Raw genomic sequence first — 21,729 nt, forward strand, 5'->3', positions numbered from 1 at the left:
GAGCACAAAGCAAGTATAGATTGCAGTTCATTTCTCCAACAGTCCTTTGTCTGTTTTATCTATTCCTTCTGCAGCTGTGCGTGTTCTCATACTTTGAACAGAGCTAATTGTTCAAAATCGTTACATTATAGAATATGGCATTGTTCACTCATTGCTTCCTGACCTAGCAGATAATCACCTGCTTCTCGAGTACATTTCCAAAAGGCATAAACATGAATTTTACTGTGCTAGCAGTTACTAGGTCAGAGGGCATCTTGCAAGTTTTCAGAAAGCACACTGCGGTTTCAAAAGCATCTTTTAGTCTCATATAAAACTAAGCTGTATATAAAATAGTGCATATAAAATAGAATGAAAAACGTGTTAACTCATTTAATTTTTAATTAGCATTAAGCACACACATTAATACATATTTTTCTGACATTTCCCCCCTGTTAATACTTTTGAATTCTATTTTCAAAAGAACAAACAATTTACTTCTTCTCCTAACATCTTCCATTCAAGATTTGCAGTTAAGAGAGTCATTCAGTTTAAACTTATGAAAGTGTTTCACTTTTCAACAATTCTTCAATTTCAGTACTTTGATACAAAGTCTCAGAAACTGATATATCTATAACATCTTTGATTAACTTTTTCATGCAGGGAATACCACAACAAACGCATGCTACTAATAGGAGTAATCCTACACAAATGGCAATCAGGATGTTCATTAGGATGGAACCCCACCCCCCAAACAAATTCTGGAAAAAAATCCGTCAGAGGGTTTGGGCCTGGTTTGGTCATGGTCGACACTTGCTGGATCACCCCAAGATGGTCGTTTATTTCGCGCTGGTTGTCAGGAATATATGAACAGCATTCTTCCTTGATTAAAGCACACGTACCACCTCTCGCCGCTAGGGTGAAGTCGAGAGCCATGCGGTTCTGAAGCACCACAGTTCTCATAGCATTCAGTTCATCAGTCACTAATTCGAGAGCAGAAAAAGTTGCATTGCTCATAACTTCGAGAAGTTTAGACAGTTTTCTCAGCTCCCAAATCGATTTCACTGTGTCATATGCAGGGGCTATGCCTGCCCATGATATAATGGTGTCACTCAAGTCCATGTGTGTCAGTTTATCTTTGTTCTTTACAGAGTTATGGTTTCTCCACCCTGCTTCGATTCGTCCCACTGGGTTCTCGGGTCTCTTAATTGGACTTCTAGGTTTACTGCTGACCTCTCTGACGTTTCAAATTTTTCCCTGAGGCAAAGCTGCAGTGTGTCATATGGCCGGAACCAGGTAACCCAAAAAACAACTGCCGGACCAATTCTCAGGTAGCCATTTATATGCTTTTTTCCCACAAACAAAATAACAATTCTCTACTTTAGTATTGATATAAGCTTGCCCTGCATGAAACATTTTCTTATCAATAATAGAAAGCTGCTTTAAAAGAACAGGATTATGTTGTATCTCGTCAACATTTCTATGCATCTTCGCAAAATATGCATCATAGTTTGTATCACAAATAGTTTTAGTCTTACTGGCTTTAATATAACATTCATAAGAAACAGTCACATTGCAATTGCTCCAACCCACCTGAATAGGGTCATTCTTGTAAAAACATACAATCCCTTTTTGTGTAACAGGTAGGTACAATGCTATTTTGTCTTGTGATTTCACAGGTGTACTATCAAAAATCAAGGTTTCCCAGGTGTCATTGACCCCTAGGGGGACAGCAGTCATTAATAATCCCCCGTATGCTGTTGTTATAGCTGTGCAAATCCAGCAGTTCGAAACATTAAAAGTCTCAGCATACACATATTTAATTGCTTGGTAAGTGTTAAAGTTTGGATGCCAATCTATGAGTAATGCATCACGTTTGTTCAGTTCAACTTTTGTGGCTGGGAAAAGGAAAGGCCACAGCAAAAAGATCAATGTTATCAGTATAGCTATAAGAATAATCATGCAAATTTTCTGAGGTTGTTTTGCATCTCTGTTTACTCTATACCTGGTCATTTTGTTCTCGTTGCACAACAGTAACAAGGTTTTTGTCCAGTTCAAAGTTCTTAACCAGTTTACAATGTGTCAGATGAATCCAAGATGCTCGCTCTGCAATCTTGACTGCAGTGGGTGTCGACAGTAGTACCTGGTACGGTCCTTCCCACTTCGGAGAACTCCAGTTCTTTTTCTTCACAACCTTCACCCAGACCCACGTGCCTGGGGCTATTGCTGCTTCCGATGGTCTGGTTTGTTCTTTATCTGAAACAGAATTTAACTGCAAAAGTTTGTTATTCAAAAATTGCCTCATGTACTCTGCAAGTGAACTGTCAGCCTCCTGCTCTGAGGTGTATAAGATGCTCTCCCAAACAGAATTTCAAAAGGAGCTAACCCTTTTACATTTGGAAAAGTTCTCATGCTCTACAGTGCCAGAGGTAGACAGTGCACCCAGTTCTTTTGTGTCTCACTAATCAATTTCCTAAGTTTGTTTTTCAAAACCCCATTTTGCCTCTCTACTAATCCTGCAGATTGGGGGTGGTATGTGCAATGTTTTTTCAGAGAAATCCTGAAGTATTGGCTTAGTTGTTGTATAGTTTGATTTACAGAGTGTGCCATTGTCACTATAAATCTTTTCCGGTATGCCAAATCTTGGAATAATTTCTTTAACGAGGACTTTTGCAACAGTAGCTGCATCTGGATTTTTAGTTGGAAAAGCTTCCACCCATTTGGAAAACATATTTATAATGACAAGGCAGTACTTCTTATTTTCGCATTTGTTCAGCTCTATAAAATCCATACAGATAGTAGGCAATGGATACGGTGGTGTAGGGAAACTCCCTTGCTTAGGTTTTAATGCCCCTTGTGCATGATGCTTGTTACAAACATGGCATGCTGCACAAAAATGTTTTGTGTAGTTTGTAAATCCATACGTCGTAAACACTCGATTCACTAACTGTACCATCCCCCCTGTTGAGACATGGCACTGCCCATGGCTCAACAAAGCTGCATATCTAAACAAGTTAGATGGCAACATCGGTTTCTTCTCTTTGGAGATGTACAGTCCCTTCTCAAGGATTGCTCCTCGTTTTATCCACTTTTGTTTTTCTACATTTGTAGTAAGTGTCTGCATTGTTTTTAACATTTCTAAGTCTAAAATCTCAGATGGTTGTAATTCCTCACTCAAAAGAAATACTTCTGAAGCTGAAGCTGCTTGTTTTGCAGCTGTATCAGCCCTCACATAACCTTTTGAAATTCTATCCTGTTGTTGGTATGAGCTACGCATTTGCAAATAGCCACTTTCTGAGGTAACTGAATAGAGTCTAACAAATCTAAAATAAATTGTGCATGGTTAATTGGTTTACCAGTAGATGTTATCATTCCTCTATTTTTCCACTGCTGTGCAAAAACATGTACAGTAGAAAAAGCATACTGGCTATCAGTAAAAATATTCACTCGTTTACCTTTTGCCAAGGTACATGCCCTTGTTAAGGCAATCAATTCTGCTGCTTCTGCAGATAAGTTGTGTGGTAAAGACTTTGCTTCTAAAATCTCAGTATCAGAAACTACTGCATACCCCACTAGATTCTGTCCTGCAGGACCCCTCCTGCATGAGCCGTCCACATAGTATGTCACCTCGGCATCATCCAAGGGAACATCTGTAAGATCTTTTCTAGGTAGTGTCTTTTGCTCAATCTCCTGCAGACAGCAGTGTGGTTTGCCATCTGCAGGGGTTGGGAGCAAGATTGATGGATTCAAAGTTGTGCATCGTTCAATTGTCATATGAGGTTGGCTCAACAGTATAGTCATACAGGAAAGATGTCTAGCAGGAGAAAGATATGCTACTTTTTCTTGCAGTAAAATAATCGTGACTGCATGAGGCACTCTCAATGTGAGAGGGTGGAACAATACTACTGAGGCTGAAGCCTGCACTGCCATTGCAGCTGCGACTACTGCTTGTACACAGTGGGGCAGGGATCGCGCCACTGGTTCTAGCTGTGATGAATAGTAAGCTATGGGGCGTTGTTTGTCCCCATGCTGTTGTGTTAACACTGATGTCATATAACCTTGTTTACAATCTACAGTTTGGAAAAATCGTTTATGATAGTTTGGTAATCCTAAAACTAATGAAGAAGCTATCAGTTGTTTCAATTTGCAGAAAGCTAATTCTGCTTCAGGTGTCCATTGTAATAAATCTTGTGCTGCCATAGGCTTTTTGAATATCAAGTTGGTCAGTGGAGCAGATTCCAAGGCATAGTTTGGAATCCAACTTTGACAAAAATTAGTAGTACCTAGGAAGGACATCATCTCCTTCTTGGTAGTTGGTTTAGGTGCTTGTAATATTGCTGTTTTTCTGTCTTCATCTAATATTCTGCCTTCTTTGGATATTACATATCCCAGGTATTTTACCTGTTTTTTCCAAAGTTGCAGTTTGTTCTTGTTTACCTTGTGTCCCTGAGTAGCTAAAAATTCTAGTAATGCTATGGTATCCTCTCTGCATTCTTGCTGGGTGGGGGCTGCCAGCAGAATGTCGTCTACATAAAGTAAAATCGGACTGCCTTTCGGTGGGATAAATCCCGCCAGGTTACTTGCCATTTCCTGTGCGAATATTGTTGGACTTTCATAATATCCCTGTGGTAGTCCCGTATATGTATACCCTTTCCCCTGAAATGTAAATGCAAACCAATGTTGGCTGTCAGGGTGTATCGGTATTGAGAAAAATGCATTGCTAATATCTACCACGGAAAAATACTTTTGTTGAGGTTTCAAATCATTCAATAAAGTGTGTGGATCTGGCACTGTAGGTGCCCTGGGTATAACTGTGTCATTTACAGCTTGTAAATCTTGGACCATACGCCATTCTCTGTTTGCTTTCCTAACAGGAAATAAGGGTGTATTACATGGTGAATCGGGAGATTCTATCAAGACTCCCTCCTTAAGTAAGGCTGCTATTATAGGTTTGATTCCTATTTCTGCATCCTTTCTCAAGGGATACTGTCTCTTTTGAGGTCTAAATGCTGATTTTGGAGTGATAGTAACTGGTCCTGCTGTACGAATAAGTCCTACATCTGATTTCCCTGTTGACCAGAGATTCTCTGGTATGTCTCATAAGGCTTTTTCCTCTTCCTCTAGTAAGAGTGCTACTCAGCTGTCCTCACTTGCCTGTGAGTGTACAGCTGGGTGTGTCTGCGTTATCCAATTTAGTTTCTGCTTTTGTACTCCCTGTTTGGAAAGTTCTAACTCTGTCTGCTTTTCCCACCTTGTGACTTTTTCTCCTAGGTCTGCCCACTTCACATTTTTATCTTTAGTTAAACTCACATGTGGTAATCGATTAGATTTGTAAAGTGCTAGGAATTCCTGGGGCAATGAACAGCTCACTACACTGTTTCCTTCTGTGTCCCAGTACAAATTTCGTAATACTAATCTGTTAGCATGGTTTCTAAACAGTTCTTGCTCATATTCTTTATCAGGTTCTGGTTTGCTACAGTAATATAGAGTGCAATGCAACAAATGCTGTTTATCAGTGTCAAGGGAGGGGTATTTACTGATGGCTACGTTCATCAGTTCTTCGGTTATTGCCCCTGGACCAGTCGTAATTAAGTCCTGGCTGTACCAATAAAATGTTTCACCCTCCGGTCGCACTACAAAAGTATCCATTTGTCACTGTGCTTCCATACCCTGCATAGTTGGAACTACGGCTATGCCAAATATCTGCATTAGGTCTCTGCCCAAGAGATTCACTGGGCATTTTGCAGAAACAACAATTTTTCTTTTCTGAGTCATCCCTGAAACTGGGTCAGTTATCGCTATGTTGTGGGAGAGTGGCTCCCGATACAGCTGTACATTAGCTGCTTTCACTAATATGTAGTCAAGTGATTCTGAATTTTCTGGTAGTTTGGAAGGATGTATCAGGGTCCATGAAGCCCCTGAGTCACACAGGAATTTAACTTCCCTCCCCTCTACCAGAAGTGTAACTTCTGGTTTTGTGTCTGCTAAGTAGAGCTCTAGGCTCAATAATGCTAAGTCCAAAATTTCATTTTCTTCATTATCTGTGATTTCATGCACATCCTCTACCTCTTCTATCACGTTCTCTACCCCTTCTATCACATTTGCACTTGTCTTTTCTTGTTTATTCCTTTCCAGTGATTCTTGACTGCCATATAGTCAGTCCTCACCCTCCTTGTCTTCTGTGGTTACCTTTTTATTTTGCCTGCAATCCCTTGCTAAATGTCCCTTTTCCCACATTTAAAACATTCACCCCTTTTCTTTCTCTCTTCAGATTCCTCTGATCATTTATCAGATTGTTTGTTTCCCTGGGTATTTTTCTTACCCTTCTTCCAAGTTTGTACTACAAAGACTTCTGATCCATCTTCTACTGCAAATACTTGAGTTTTCTTTTTCTTTTTGCTATTAAAATGCCTTTCGGCATGTCTTGCATATTCAAGTAATGACTGCAATCTACTTGTACGATGATCTACCATGTGCTTTGTAATAAAGCTGCTAATGGGTGCAATACTGCCTTTCAAAAATGCATTCTTTAGCTGCTGCTCATATGGGGAATCATGTGTTTGGTCTTCAGGTACCTGCATTCCACAGTGGTTATTAAAACATTCTAATAATCTGGCATAATATCTATCAACAGTTTCACCTTCTTGTTGTATGCATTGATTAATGCAAGTCCAATAAGCCCTAGGCTTCCATTTCTCAGAGATTCGGTCTGTCAGACCTTTCACTCTGTTGTCCAGTTCTGCGTTACTATGTGGGAGTGGTCTAAACTCTGCGTCACGGGGATTCCAGTTACCACTGATCATGTGCCAATCTGGACCTACGATTTGTCTGACTACTTTCTATACTTTCTCTCCATTCAAATGGTAACTTAACCTCATGCCCTGTAGTTCTTCTAAGAATTTTCTAAAATTAACTTTTGGATGGGGAATTCCCTCTGTGGCTTTCCGGATGTCTTCCAGTGTCCACGGTCTATATACTAGAAGAGTTGGGTCCTGTCCTGCCTGTCCTGCCTGCGGATTTGGTACTTCTATGAGTGGACATATCTCTTCTTCAGTCATAGCTTGTGAATTTTTATTTATTTCATACAATTCAATATCCCCTCTTAAGTTGCGTGCTCAAGACCTGGTCTCGATAGGATCTCTGACAAAGGGTTTTGGTTTTGCAGGAACAGCTGGGTATAGCGGAGGTGGATCAGCTTGTCCACTTGCTTCATATTCTGGTAAGGGAAGCAGAGGGGGCAGAGGAGCTGTTGCTATTACCAAATTATTGTCTTCTTTATCTAAAAACATTGCTTTTGAATTTTTAATCTTTTGTTCCCTGCGATTTGCTTTCTCAAGCCACCTGTGTGCTTGAGGGACTCCTAATTGTCGTTGCTTTTTTAGCTGACCTTTCATGTCTGTTTTAAGTTGTCTAACAAGTTTAATAAGTGAAGGTTTATCTAAATTACCATCAAGCTTGTATTTATTAACCCATTTTGTATAATACCTAACATTATCGGCATGCTGTAATTGCATATATTTCGTGTCTTCGGTTAAGGGCGGGTCTCGGGAACTTTTTGTGCCCTGATTTCCCATGTTGCCTTAGCCAAGTTAAAAATTGTTACGTAACCCTTTTTATCACGTGGTACCATGATTTACACTTTTTTACAGTTTATCTAGAATAACTGCCTACCTATTCTGTTTCCCTGATCTATGACAAGACAGCAATCTTTTTTGTCCCTGATCTGCACATGCAAATCTCCCTGATAAAAACAAAAATACTGTAACAAGTCCCTGATCTAAAACAGAAAAAGGTAAATTCCTTCTTACCTGAGCCTCCGTGTCTTGATCCCACTGGAACATTGACTCGTCCTCCAATCACAGATCAGAAACAGTGGCTGGCCTCTTTTGAACGACAATTCAGTCGGAGGTCTTTCAAAGCAGAAGAACTGATGTGGCCTCTTCTCCGTACGGGTTCATGCCACCGGGCCCAATTCTGACCTGAGCTAGAGTGAGAGATATATTTCTGGTCCGAAGGACCAATCTGTCAAAGGAAAAATATACTTTAAAAATGATCAATACATGGTAGGTTCAGGTTAAGGCACTTTAATCTTGCAGCAAGGAGACAAAAACGTGCTAATACAGAGTTTGTCTGACTAGAATCAGGAAATGCAAGCATTTTTATACAGTTTCTAATAAGACATTGCCTACCAAGCTGACGTAGTAAATCACAAGTTTTAACATCATCATTTTGTAGTGATTGTTTTTGTAAATTTCTGCTTGTACTATCAATTTTTGTGAGAAACTTCCTAAGAAAAACAACGTGGCCTTGGCTACCACCTGTTAGATATATGCAATGTTATCATTCAAGGTACTATGGCTAATTTGAGCACAAAGCAAGAATAGATTGCAGTTCATTTCTCCAACAGTCCTTTGTCTGTGTTATCTCTTCCTTCTGCAGCTGTGCGTGTTCTCATACTTCGGACAGAGCTAATTGTTCAAAATCATTACATTATAGAATATGGCATTGTTCATTCATTGCTTCCTGACCTAGCAGATAATCACCTGTTTCTCAAGTACATTTTCAAAAGGCATAAACATGAATTTTGCTGTGCTAGCAGTTACTAGGTCAGGGGGCATCTTGCGAGTTTTCAGAAAGCACACTGCAGTTTCAAAAGCATCTTTTCGTCTCATATAAAACTAAGCTGTATATAAAATAGTGCATATAAAATAGAATTAAAAAGTGTTAACTCATTTAGTTTCTAATTAGCATTAAGCACACACATTAATACAGAAATGAGGAGAGCCATAATGTGTCTATACATGCATCCATCAGATGCTGCCCCTAACCCCAGATGGATGCATGTTGATGTACACCTTTCTATGGGAACATACTCCATCTGGAGGCTGTGTTGAAGTATGCATCCAATTGTGTCAGGTAGGTCTATGTTCTGAGTGACACTACTGGTGATCTGTGATATTATCATGGCCCATTGTTTCTGTGTTATTAGCCGTACAGAGCACACAGATTTGCTTCCCTCCTTAGCATAGAAACTGAGTAAATTTTGAATGTATACTTTTGCTGATGGACAGTGGCAATAGGGTGGTGATGTATGAGACAAATATTCAGCTAGCAGATTATCTATTTCCTCTGGTTGGGTATGTCTGGTGGCATCCACATGCGTATCTGTGCTTAGTTGTGTATTCTGCAAACCATTTCAATTGTATTGGAATAAATGATTTGTGAAAAGACTCTGCCCTGATGGAAATGCTACACATTGGCAAATCAGCTATATCTGATGACATCAGCAGAGTCTAGTAGGAGAAAGATGGGAATAGCAGTGCCTCACATGCTGTTGTAAAATGCTGTCACTAATGTCAAGCCAGTCCATGCACAAACACACACACCCACACACACACACACACACACACACACACACACACACACACACACACACACACACACACACACACACACACATACACACACACCACCCCAGTTGACTGCAATGAGAACAGAACCCCTACCTATCTAAACACACCAACTAGAGACCTCTGTATTTAACAAAAATTCCACAGCACAAGTCTGACTTTTGCAAGGCTGCAGGACAGTTTATAGCAGATGACATCTGCATGGGATGTTGGAAGGCCTGCATGAAATGGATGTGTAGGCATGTGCAACTGTCAAAGTATCGGTCCTCCATGGGATTGGAATGGTAACTGCTAGATACACGCTCTTCTGACTAGGCAGATACACACCCCAGTTGACTGCAGTGAGGCTAGAACCCTACCTACCTAAGTACACAGACTATAGAACTCAGTACTTTATGCAAGCAATATGGCACAAATCTGACTTTTACAAGGCTGCAGGACAATTTATAATAGATGACATCAGCACTGGATACTCTTCTGTCTAGACAGATAGACAGACAGGCACACACACACACACACACACACACACACACACACACACACACACACACACACACACACACCAGTTGACTGCAATGAAATTACAGCTCCTACCTAAGTACACAGGCTAGAGAACTTAGTACTTTAAACAAGCACCTCTGCAGATGTGTGACATTTACAAGGCTACAGGGCAATTTATAGTGGATGATATCAGCACTGGATGTTGGAGAGAAGAAGTTGGGAGGCTTGCATGAAATTGATAGCTCACTATGTCCAACTGTTAAGATGTTAAAGTTTTGCATGTTACCAGGTTGATGTGTGTGCAATGTGCATTAGTTGCTTTTGTGTTTTACATGCACAGGCATACTTTAAGAGACAGCTTTACAAACTATATGCAACAGATGTCCACATTACTACAAGTATTTGAAAAATGGAATGTGTATCATCATTATAAAGATGTGCATGGTATATAAGAAAGCATTTTTTTTATTTATGTAGTGTAGTTGATATATTTGTGAACAAGTACTGACAGATCAAGTTTGCAGTTCATGGGGGGAGCAGACAGATGGCTGCAGTGTACATATGTGTTTTTTTTAAAAGTGCCTTCCTTTTGTTTGTGTTTTTAGATGTACTTTCAGGGGATAAAAACTAAATGGATGGTACACAACAGTAATACATACTGTGGTGCACTTTTCATAGCACACTGCCAAGGAATGGGATTGTATGGATGATGGGAAAGTGTTTGCACGTTTCAGATACACATTTATACTGCTTTCCCTGTTTGTGCATAGTTAAGCTGTGTGCAAATGCAAGCCTTATTGATAAAATTCTGAGAGTTCTGAGTACTGAGTGTATGAAACACACCTGTTTAGCTGACTCTACGGCAGCAGGTGTAAATGCATTGACACATTTCTTTTGGAGCCCAGATGGTATATGGTTCGAATCCAGGTTAATAGTTTTAAATAAGTAGTGATAATGCAATGAATTTAGATTCACTGTGTTTTAGTGGGTATTACCTTAGCACAGCATGTTTAAGTGGCATTGTATGGAGGTAACTACACCATTGAAGAGTCATTCACCATCACTTGGCATTGATGCGTGATGCCAAACTCCGGGCAAACATAGAGGCCAAAAAGTGAAGGGCTGCATTGCTTTTTGTAGAGGCCAAAAAGTGAAGGGCTCCATTGTTTTTTTGTTACTTGTGTGGGTTGTGTGTGATTCTATTCTTGACTAGATTAAAGGTGCTAAAATGGAATAGATAAGACAAGTGGTGAAATGCTGAGCAAGCAGGGGGAAGTTCAAAGAGAAAGCAATATAGGAATGTGCAGGAGGTGGTAGGAAAGAACCATAGCTATTCACTTCCTCAACAGTGTAAAATGAAAATATGTACAGAATATTAGCTGAATTTGGGCTGTCACCTCAACAAAGAGGGATGACAACAATTAAATTGTGTTGTATAATGAATAGGACCAAATTAAGTGTGTCAAGAAGACACTTGTACAAAGTGAAAATCTATGTATGGGGTGATATTTTTGTGTGGGACAGGTGCCCATCTTTTCTTTCTTTTTTTTTTTACTTCAGTAAGAGAGGAATGTTGGGTAAGGGATGTTGATATTTCTGGGTCAGGTAAGTTGGGTAGGTGAGGAAGCAGCTGCAAACAAACAGGACAAACAAGACAAGATACAGGGATGGTGAGGGAAACAAAAGATTGGGGGAAACCATGATTGAGGTTAGGGAGGAGACAACAGAAGCCCATGAGTGCCAAACATCAGGGCAGTGAGAATCTAGTCCTCATCCACAGGACTGTCATCACCAACCCCTTACTCTGCCGACTGTTAGAGTGCTTGATGTCTCCTACTCCTATGGAGCATAAGAGAAAGTAGGCTTTCCATCCAACATAGGCGTGCACCAATAGCGCTGTGCACAACCTTACTCACCAACACTGGCATCTTCTGGCAGGTGATAAAATCCCCACCTCTGACAGTACTCCAGGAGGGTACCACAACACCAGCTGCCAGGGTAATGCTACCTGAGGGATAAGGTAAGGAATAGGCAGCAGCGGTAGTAATGCCAGGTTAGGTCCCAGATGTGCTGGACGTCGGTGCCGAAGCCAGTGGAGCAGGGGAAGTTTCAGCCACTGGGGTTGGCCTACCTCTCTGTACTGTAAAGAATTTTGTGATTTGTTGGAGAAGGATAACATGTAAATGTTGTGACAACATAGAGAAAAAAAAAAAACAGATAAGGGTCGGGGTGAGAGGGAAAAAAGAGATAAAATTAGTACTATTATATGTGACATACAATGCAGTATCACAATAATACAACTATTTTATTTGAAATTTTACATTTAAGCATGCTTAGTAACAACTACAAACTATAATTATGGATTGATCATAGTAATTGTTGCAATGTGCAGATATAGCACATATGCTTGGTCCAGTTAAAGTTAACAGCAGGGCATTTATGCCAGTTGTGTAGAATTTAATTTATGCAGTATTTTTAAAGGACTGCATGATGTTTATACTTGTGGTATTTAAACCCACAGCATCTGACTATAGTCTTAGACTTGACTTCTAAAGTTGGTTTGTGCTACAGACGGAAGCATACTTACTTGCTTTTACAGTTTGGCTATGCATGCTTGCTTTGCTGTAACTGTCAAGAAAAGATTATTTTTTTTTTATTTTAATTTAAAAACTACAGTAATACAGGTCATGAAATTGATGCCTACACTGCTCTCCAGTGCGTGGAATGTCAGTTGCACTGGAAACAGCCTTGGCCAGACTTCCATGCCTCAGACTTGAACTGGGAGCTGCTATAGTCCTCCTGCAAAAGCCTTTAGCTGTGGTGCTTTGCAAGGACTCTAGTACAGATTTTGGACTCCTGAATACCCCACCACTGCACCCTAAATTGGCCAGCTTCCTTTCTAACACCAGACATGTCTAACAAGAAAACACAGCAATAGATAATACTGATTTCCCGCCAATGCATGTTAGCACACTTACTGGTATTGCACAACCTGAACAACAATGCCAGTCAAGTTTGCTCAATGTTAAGCTGAGAGCAACAGTTCCAAACAGAACAGGAAAGCAATTTTGAAAAACGGAAGGTCAATCTGACACTTGACATTAGTCTGCGGTTGCTTGCTGCCTGGAACTGTTAGGTGATTACACTCTACAGACATGTACTGAGGGCATACATTTCAAGACTTGACATATTTTTGGTTTGGCTTTATACAGTGATAAAACTGATTTTTACAATGTGGGATACAAACCTATGCAGAAGAGAAAAAATTTCTTCCATAGTGGTGATTTTCCATCTTTGCCACAGAAAACCTGCATCTCAGACTTAGTCATTAATAGAATGTATCCGTTTTGAAATTGTTGACTATTTTCTCTCTGCAGGTGTTCTAGACATGCAGGTGTCGGTGAGGGTTGCTAACCACTGCTCAATATCGCCAAGCTGTGTTGCACAATGGAAAGCAGAAAATGCAACAATATATCCTATTTGAAAATAGAAATGTCTGGAGCTGTTCTATCTGCTTCATGTGCGGGCTATTAGTCAAGTTTTGTGTGATCATGAGCATCACACAAACAAGACAAACAAAGCTAAACTTGTTTTAGTATTGTAAGTAGTGTTTATTAGGTTTCATCTTTCAAAGAAAAAGGTGGGACTTGAAGCCTGTTCTACTAATAGCATATACTGTGTGGATCAACATGTTTTGCAGATGTGCTGCACACACAAGTGATTCCCAGGTGTAGTTGATAAAAAACACTACAAAATTTTTGTTAGTACACATGAAAAATGTTTACACAAGTCTGGATTTGAGCTCTCACACCAATGAACCTTCAAAACACAGTAAGGGTGTCTTATCTCTATTTGCCACAGAAACCGCTTTGCAGCAGAGAATGAAAATCATTGTGCATATAAGCAACTGCAACATCATCAACAGTATTCACAAAAAATATGACACTGTACATGTATTAATTTCAGATGTAGTGCGCTGGGAGATCATGCAACTATTTATGACCATCGCTTGCAGAAATGCAGCTCTGTCTTACCTCTCTGTGTATGTTGCTCATTTTTCTCATATCTGGCTAGTAATCTGAGACATGCACTTTGTGATTGTTCTTAAAATGTGTGAGAATATTAAATGACAATAATATACAGTTTGCAACAAATGCAGGGGAGGTTGGATGTTACAGAACATAAATTGTGAAATGTGTGCTGCTTATTTACATTTAAAACCATGATATAATTACTTCTATACTTTGTAAGTCTAACCTGGCTGACACACCCACTTTAGGTAAGGGAGTCTGAATTGCAGTTGTGTTTTTTTTCTCCCTACCAGTAAACATTTATAGCTGTAATCTATTAGCAACAAACACTGAGGAAGTGCCTGTACTACATTTACATCTGCAGCACAGAGCCAAGAAGTTGTAATTCAGCAATTCTAATGGCTTCATATTTCATTTGCATCTTCACCATTCTCACATGCCTGAATTTACACTATAAAAAAGAATCATGTAGCTAGTGAACCTGAAGGTGAGGAGACTTGTTTATATGGATAATACAGAAGAAGATTGCTATAACTGTAATTCCATTGGATATAGCCAGTAGGCCTACACCAACCCATTCCACTGAGTCTTCAGATATTGAACAGGTGGAGGGAGAGACACTCAATCAGAGTAATGTGGTTATTGCGGCTTCAGTGTCTGTTGACTCTGTCCATAGGCAAAGTGAGGGCAAGGTTCCATGCAGGAATGTTGTTAGGAGGGCTTGGAGGAGGTCTGTTGGCCATCCTCCACCTGATCCAGGTATGTCTTTCTGTGCCACTCAACATATATTTAGAGCCATCATGGCAGCACATATATTTTCCAATAGGGCCACCAAAGAAATGCTTAGGACTGCATTTATTCATTTTTATTTATTTATTTATTTTACATTTGTTAACCGGGTTAGTTTGGCTGAGCTTTTGGCTCATTTTCAGCAGAGACACAGGGAGATAAGCTCCTCAGGACTAGAAAACTATTTATTAAACTATAGTAACATAGTAGTAACAATCAGCTATATGATCTTCCAAGCAGAGACCTGGAGAGAAAAAAAATCTCCTCAGACAATTCAATTATACAGAGTAGTAACAATTGGCAGACAAGTATGTGAGTTGTTACAAACAAGGTTTTAAACAATTAGCAGAAGAAAAATGTGACTAGTTACAATATTATTTAAGCTGCTTAGAGCAAAATGAGTTAATAGGGAGATGCTTATTCAAAGTGGGTAGGATCTAGTTGTATAGGAGTTGTATAGGAGTTTGGAAACAAGGAAGGGAAATAAGAATGGCTAGTAGGAGATGTAGGGGAGGTTGAGTATAGGAGACAGACTAGACAGGTAGGTTGTTTTGAGACTGTAAGAATTAAGAGTGGTTGGAGATAGAGGAAGGTAAGAGGTAGAAGAGGCAGGGAAATAGTGTTAGAGATACATTAAGAGTGAGGTGGTGAAATAGGTGAAAAGATGGTGGTTTCAGGGTGGTTGGCTACAGTGGCAAGAAGTTTTAAGTATTTCCTTGTGGCTAATTTGAAACCTTTGCTATGCTGGATGGATTTTATTTCCAAGGGGAGTTGGTTCCAGGATGTAGCTGGGTTATAGTTATAGAGAATGCAGCCTATTTTGGTTTTGGGTTTGTAGATGTCTAATAATTCTTGATTTGAGCTGCATAGTGGCCTAGCAGGTGAATATTTGGATATTATAGTGGAAAGGCTGGGGCAGAAGGAGGGTAGATAGAGGATAGAGTGGGTGATTTGTAGTTGGTATAGTTGGAGCAGCTGAGGGAATTCTAGCCAGTCTAGTTGCTGTAGTGCTAAGCAGTGGTGTGACTTGTAGGTTTGGTTAGCTGCAAATCTGGCAATTTTATTATACGTAGTTTCAAGCTTGGAAATAAGTGTAGAATTTAGGTTTGTGAATATGTGGCAGCTGTACAGGAGTGTTGTGAGTAATAAAGCTTGGGAGAGAGTTATTCAGGCAGTGTTAGTTAAGTATTTCTTGCTACAGAAAAGGTGTCCAAGTTTCTGATGAGTTCTTTTTACCGAGTTAGTAATATGGAGATCAAACTTAAGCTGATCATCTATTGTAACACCTAGCAACTTAGTACTAGATTCAGCTGAGATGACAGTGTTGTTGCAGGATAAGATGGTAAATGTACTTTTGAGTGTGGTGATGTTTTTAGGGATAAAGTGTAGGAGCTTAGTTTTTTTGGATTAAGTATTAGTTTGTTATCACTAAGCCAAGTCTCAGTGGTGTGGAAGGATGCCTAGGTAGTTGAGTGGAGGTCAGTTGGGTTGTCAGCAATGGTTATAACAGTTGATCCATCAGCATATTGCACAAGAGATGACAGGGGACAAGATGAGTAGAGCAAGTTGGTCAAAATATTAAAGAGTAGTGGTCCAAGTATGGACCCTTGGGGGACTCCCATTTGTACAGTGAGAGGGGATGATAGTGCAGAGAGACATTTAACTAATTGCTGGTGGGTAGAGAGATAGCTGGAGAACCAGGAAATAGTAGGGGGAGAGAAATGTACGTTAGTGAGTTTATCTAGAAGGAGTGGGTGAGAGACAGTGTCAAAGGCTTTAGAAAGGTCAAGGAATAGGCATGAGACAAGTTTATTGTTATCAAGAGCTAGGGAGACTGTGTTTATGAATGACATGAGTACAGTAGTTGTACTATGCTTGGGACGGAAACCTTGCTGCGTGGGTGTGAGAAGGTTTTCCTGGTGAAGGCAATGCATTACCTGCTTGTGAATGCATTTCTCTAGGATTTTTGAGAGGGGAGAGAGTATGGCAATCGGTCTGAAGTTGGATATGTCTGAGGAGTTGCCCCCTTTGTGAATGGGTAGAGTAAAGAAATTATTCCATACAGTGGGGTCATACGATTCAGAAATGGATCGGTTGATTAAGATGGATACAGGATAGGCAAGAGGTTCAGAAACAATCTGCAGGAAGTAAGAGGTTAGCTTGTCAACAGATGGGGAGCAAGGTTTAAGTTTAGAGAGTAATGACTTTACATAGTTAGTTGATACTGCTTTTAGAGAGAAGGAGTTATAGGTTCATAGGTTCATACTAGGCTATCTGCCCAAGGGCATTTATAAGCCTAGCCCATAGTTATTTGGCTTTCACCACCCCTTTAGTTTGAATAAAACTATGCCTATTATTTTGCTGTGCCTCTGTCAAGCAGTGACACTGAAGTAATCCCTGGGGTATATCTGTGATCCCCCATCCATTGGTCAAGATTCCTCTTGAACAAGGCCAGCGAGGTGCTCTGCCTCACATGTACCGGGATTTTGTTCCACAGCATAGGGAGTCTCTGGGTGATGAATCTGTCCCTCCAGCACGTTCTATTAATAACCGTGTCAAGGTTTAAGTCTCCCGCTCTTGTGGTTCTGAGGGATCTAGATTTTTTGAGGTGAAGCATATTCATCAAGTCAGGGTTTGACATGGCCTTATATGTCAGACACAGGTCACCTCTCAGCAAGCGGTATGAGACTGAATAGAGCTGGAGTTCTTTCAGTCGGGCAGCATAAGACATATTTTTGAGACCCTTTATCCTTTTGGTGAGGAACTTTTGGGGCCTTTCCAGCTGCTGCAGGTGTCGGGTCAGATACATTCCGAGTGGGGCATTGTACTCAATCATAGGTCTAATGAGTGATGAGTACAGGGGGACGATGACCTCCCTTGATCTAGATGTGAATCCCTTCATGATCAGGTGGGCAATGTAGAAGGTTTTCCTAACTACTTTAGCAACTTGAGTGTCAAACGAAAGGCTACTGTCAACCTGGGTCCCCAGATCCCTGATGACTTCTTCTGTGCTCAGTGGATTGCCACCTATATGGTAGCTAGGGTAACCTTGTTTTTCCCGAAGGGTATGACTATGCATTTCTTGGCATTTAACTTTAGGCCATGGCTCTGGCACCAGTTATCCGTTTCTGTGAGGCTCTTCTGAAGGATATCTGTGTCAGATGTGTTTTCGACTATGGCGCCCAGTTTGCAGTCATCTGCAAACTTTGTCAGCCATAACCCTCCTGTGTTTGCTTGTACTTCAGAAAAGTAGATGCCGAACAAGAGTGGACCCAGGACTGAGCCCTGTGGGACACCACTTGTGACAGGCTTTGAGTCTGACATGGCTCCAGCAACTCTGACCCTGTGGGTTCTGTCACTTAGCCAGTTTGCAACCCATCTTGTGATGTATGGGTTTACATTCAAGCTGATGAGTTTTTCGATGATACCTGAGTGGGGTATTGTGTCGAAGGCCTTTGCCAGGTCAAGGTAGGCTGTATGAACTGCCTTTCCCTCATCAATGGCCTTGGTGACTGTCTCAAAAAAGTCAACCAAGTTTAAAAGGCATGAGTATTTGGAAGAGGTATAGAGTTTGTGGGGATGCTAGTGTTGTTTCTGTGGGGGGGGGTCTATTATGGAGGTTATTGAGTTTATAAAATGATTGTTAAATTTGTTGGCTATATCTTCAGGATTTGCATTGGGACATGGGTTAGGAGTGGAAGGGTTTCCTGGATGAAGAGTCTATTTAACAGAGTTCCAGAATTTCTTTGAGTCTGATTTAAGAGTAGAGGGAGGATTGGCATAGAAGCTTATTTTGTCATAATGGGTGATTTTTTTTTAGTTTTATTTCTGAGTTTTTTATATTTCTGAAGAAGAGAAGGGGTCCTAGTTTTAGTCCACATTTTCCAAATCTTATCCCAGTCTTTCATGAGGATTCTAATAGATTTAGTGAGCCAGGGGGCAGTATTAGATTTGATTCTAATTGTGTGAAGAGGAACAAGGGAGTTAAGAATGTTTAGGAATGTAGTGTTGAAGGAGTGGACAGCTTCATCTAAAGGAAGAGTGGTGAGGTAAGACCAGTTAATTTTGGAGAGTTGGAGAATAAAGGAGTTAGGACAGAAATGAGAAAGTGAGCGGGTGGTAATAAATTTGTTAGGTTTGGTAAGGTGGGGAGTATGTCTGGTAACTGTTATAGGGCAGTGGTTGCTGAGGGCATTTGGAAGGATTTGGGAGTTATGATAGTTTTGAGGGTGGGAGACCAATATCCAGTCTAGAAGAGAGCTAGGTAGGTGACATGTATTAATGTAGGTTGGGGTTGTGATTAGCTGCTCAAACCCATGTAGGTTTATACAGGAAGTAATGTTGGGAGCTTGTATTGTAAGCCAATCAATATTTACATCTCCCAGTATAATTATTTAATTGTGGGTGGTATGTGAGAGATGAGATAGGATGATCTCAAGTATGTTAATATTATCACCAGGGGGAATATAGATTGCTGCGACATTTATGGTGTTGAAACTGTTAAGTTTGATGTTGGTCAGTAGGAGTTCAGCTGGTGAGAAGGAGGGTAAGTCTAGTGTGGGACTGATTTGGGAGAGACAATTGGAGTAGAGTATGGAGACTCCTCCTCCTTTTAATTTAGGTCGATCTAATCTAAGGATATTATAGCCAGGAGGGGTGATTTCACTGTCCAGATGGTGTGGTTTTAACCATGTTTCAGTTAGGGTAACTATGTCAGGACTATAGTTAGCTATCCAAGGATGGAGTTCGTGAACTTCATTTACAAGGCTCCTGACATTGATAGAGCAGAATTGTACTTGCTTTTGTGGGTTGGAGGGGGTGGCAGGTTTAGATACAGGGGGGTTCTTGTTCAGAGTAGTGTTTGTAGGGCCTGAGTTAGGATGAATGTCACCAGATAGAAGTAGAGGTTTGTAATGGGGTTTTAATTTGAGTAAGTAGACTTTGTTTTTATGTTTTAAAGGGGAGGGGGGATATATTTATTTTAGGAATGGGAGTGGTGGGGGGAAGGATGGAGGGACAAATTAGTAGATAGGGTTGTGATGTAGTATTTGAGTTAAGAGTGTTTTTTGAGGGATGGAAATAGGGAGTAGGTAACTGTGAGTGATAGGAGGTGAGGTGATAGACTACAAGGAATAGAGAAGGTAAGAGTATAGTTTGAGTTGTAAGAGACATGTTACTTTATGGGATGTAGAACAGAGGATGAGAGGAAGGGGTGGGAGTAAGGTATAGTAGTCTTTGATAGTGGATAGTAGGTAAGTGTGGGGAGGAGCAAAGAAGGGAGGTAGTATGAGAACAGGAAGTAGAGGGGTGGCTTCCGGCCCCCCACCACACACACGCACACACACGCACACACACACACACACACACACACACACACACACACACACACACACACACACACACACACACAAAACACCCTGTGTAAGTGATAATAACTGTGCCATATCCTTGTTTTCAATCTTTTGAATTCAGGGATACATAAGCTTTGCATCTAATGCTCAGGGTGCATAGCTGACTTAGTGCTTAGCATATCTGTGTTTGTGACGCTGTTTTGCTAATTGTACTGCTTTTTGTTTTTTGTAATGTGTATATGTCTCCACCACTCTTAAAGCAACAAAGCTGGACCACAAAATAAATAAAAGTGTGACAAAGGCTGAACAACTGGGAAACTGTTTCAATATTTTGGAATTACAAAATCAGACAGTTGACAGAATTAAACAGTTTTTGCATGAGAATTTTTAAGATTCTTCTGAGGGTTATGAAGTCTGAAATTGAAATGTGTGTGAGGCCAAACTGAGGACATTCCATGACCATCAGTACTTTTGAGAATTGTGACTGTGTGGACTCTATGATGCCCGAGGCCTACTACTTGATAGAGGACACACGTATTCACACAAGTCACTGCTGTCACATGTTGAAATCACTCCTGTACAAATCACCCAACTTTTACTTACTTACATTACCAAGTAACAGTATGCAAGGGTATGCCATTCATTTGTGTTATTGTACATTTTTTTAAATATTCCAGATTCAAAACTTACCTTGGAAATCCGACAGTTGCTACAGTTTTAGTTCAGGGCTGAGTCTGTCTTATACTAAGAGTACACAGCCTATACATGAGTAGGTTAAGGGTTGTGAGTATTACCTGGCATCAAGGTTTCTGTATGTATGTGCATATGATGAAGGTTTTAGCCCCTTATGTTGTGAGTGACTGTGCTATGCATTGCCTCTTAGCCAATGTGAGGGCAAATTGACCATGCCTACATCTGCCTGAACCCATATCAGCTGCTGGTTCCTCCAATAATTCCTCAATTGCATGTGGCTGTGGTGACCTTGCCAGTGGTGGTGGTGGAATGTGTGCCCCTTTCCCTTGCTGAGCCTGCTAAAGCTGTTTTCTCAGGATGATGTTGTGAAGCATGGCACAGATGGTGAAGAATTCAGTACACATACATGGATTGTACTGTAGGGCTCCTCCAAGTGTATCTAGGTACTGGAACCACAATTTTAGCACCCCAAACACGCTCTAGGATATTTCTGGTTTGGGAGTGTGCCTCATTATAGTGTTCTTTAGTTGGTGTGTGTGCGTTTCTGATGTGTGTCATCAACCACTGTTCCAATGCATACCTTGCATCCCCAGTAAATGACTCTGTGGGATATCACCTCTAGTAAACATCTGATACAGTTGGGAGTTGTGCCAGATATGTGAGTTATGGTAACTGACTGGGTTGCCAACATATGCATTCAAGATGATTCCCTTAGCATTACACATGACATGGCAGTTAATGGTGTGGAAGCCCTATTTATGTAGATCCTTCTCCGTTCCCCTGGTGGTGTTTTGATTTCTAGATGTGTACAGTCTATGGAGCCCAGTAGTTTAGGGTAGTGTGCTATAGGGCAAAACTCATGGATATTTGTGGCCCTGTCCTCAGGTGTATAGGGAAAATATATGTAGTTGCTGGCATGATGGAGCATAGCATTCAGGAATTGATGGAAGATCCTGGATGCTGATGCCTATGGCACCC

This window comes from Protopterus annectens, chromosome 12.part0 (assembly GCF_019279795.1).
Source record: "Protopterus annectens isolate FY-2018-M chromosome 12.part0, PAN1.0, whole genome shotgun sequence".
NCBI classification, from domain to species: Eukaryota; Metazoa; Chordata; order Ceratodontiformes; family Protopteridae; genus Protopterus; species Protopterus annectens.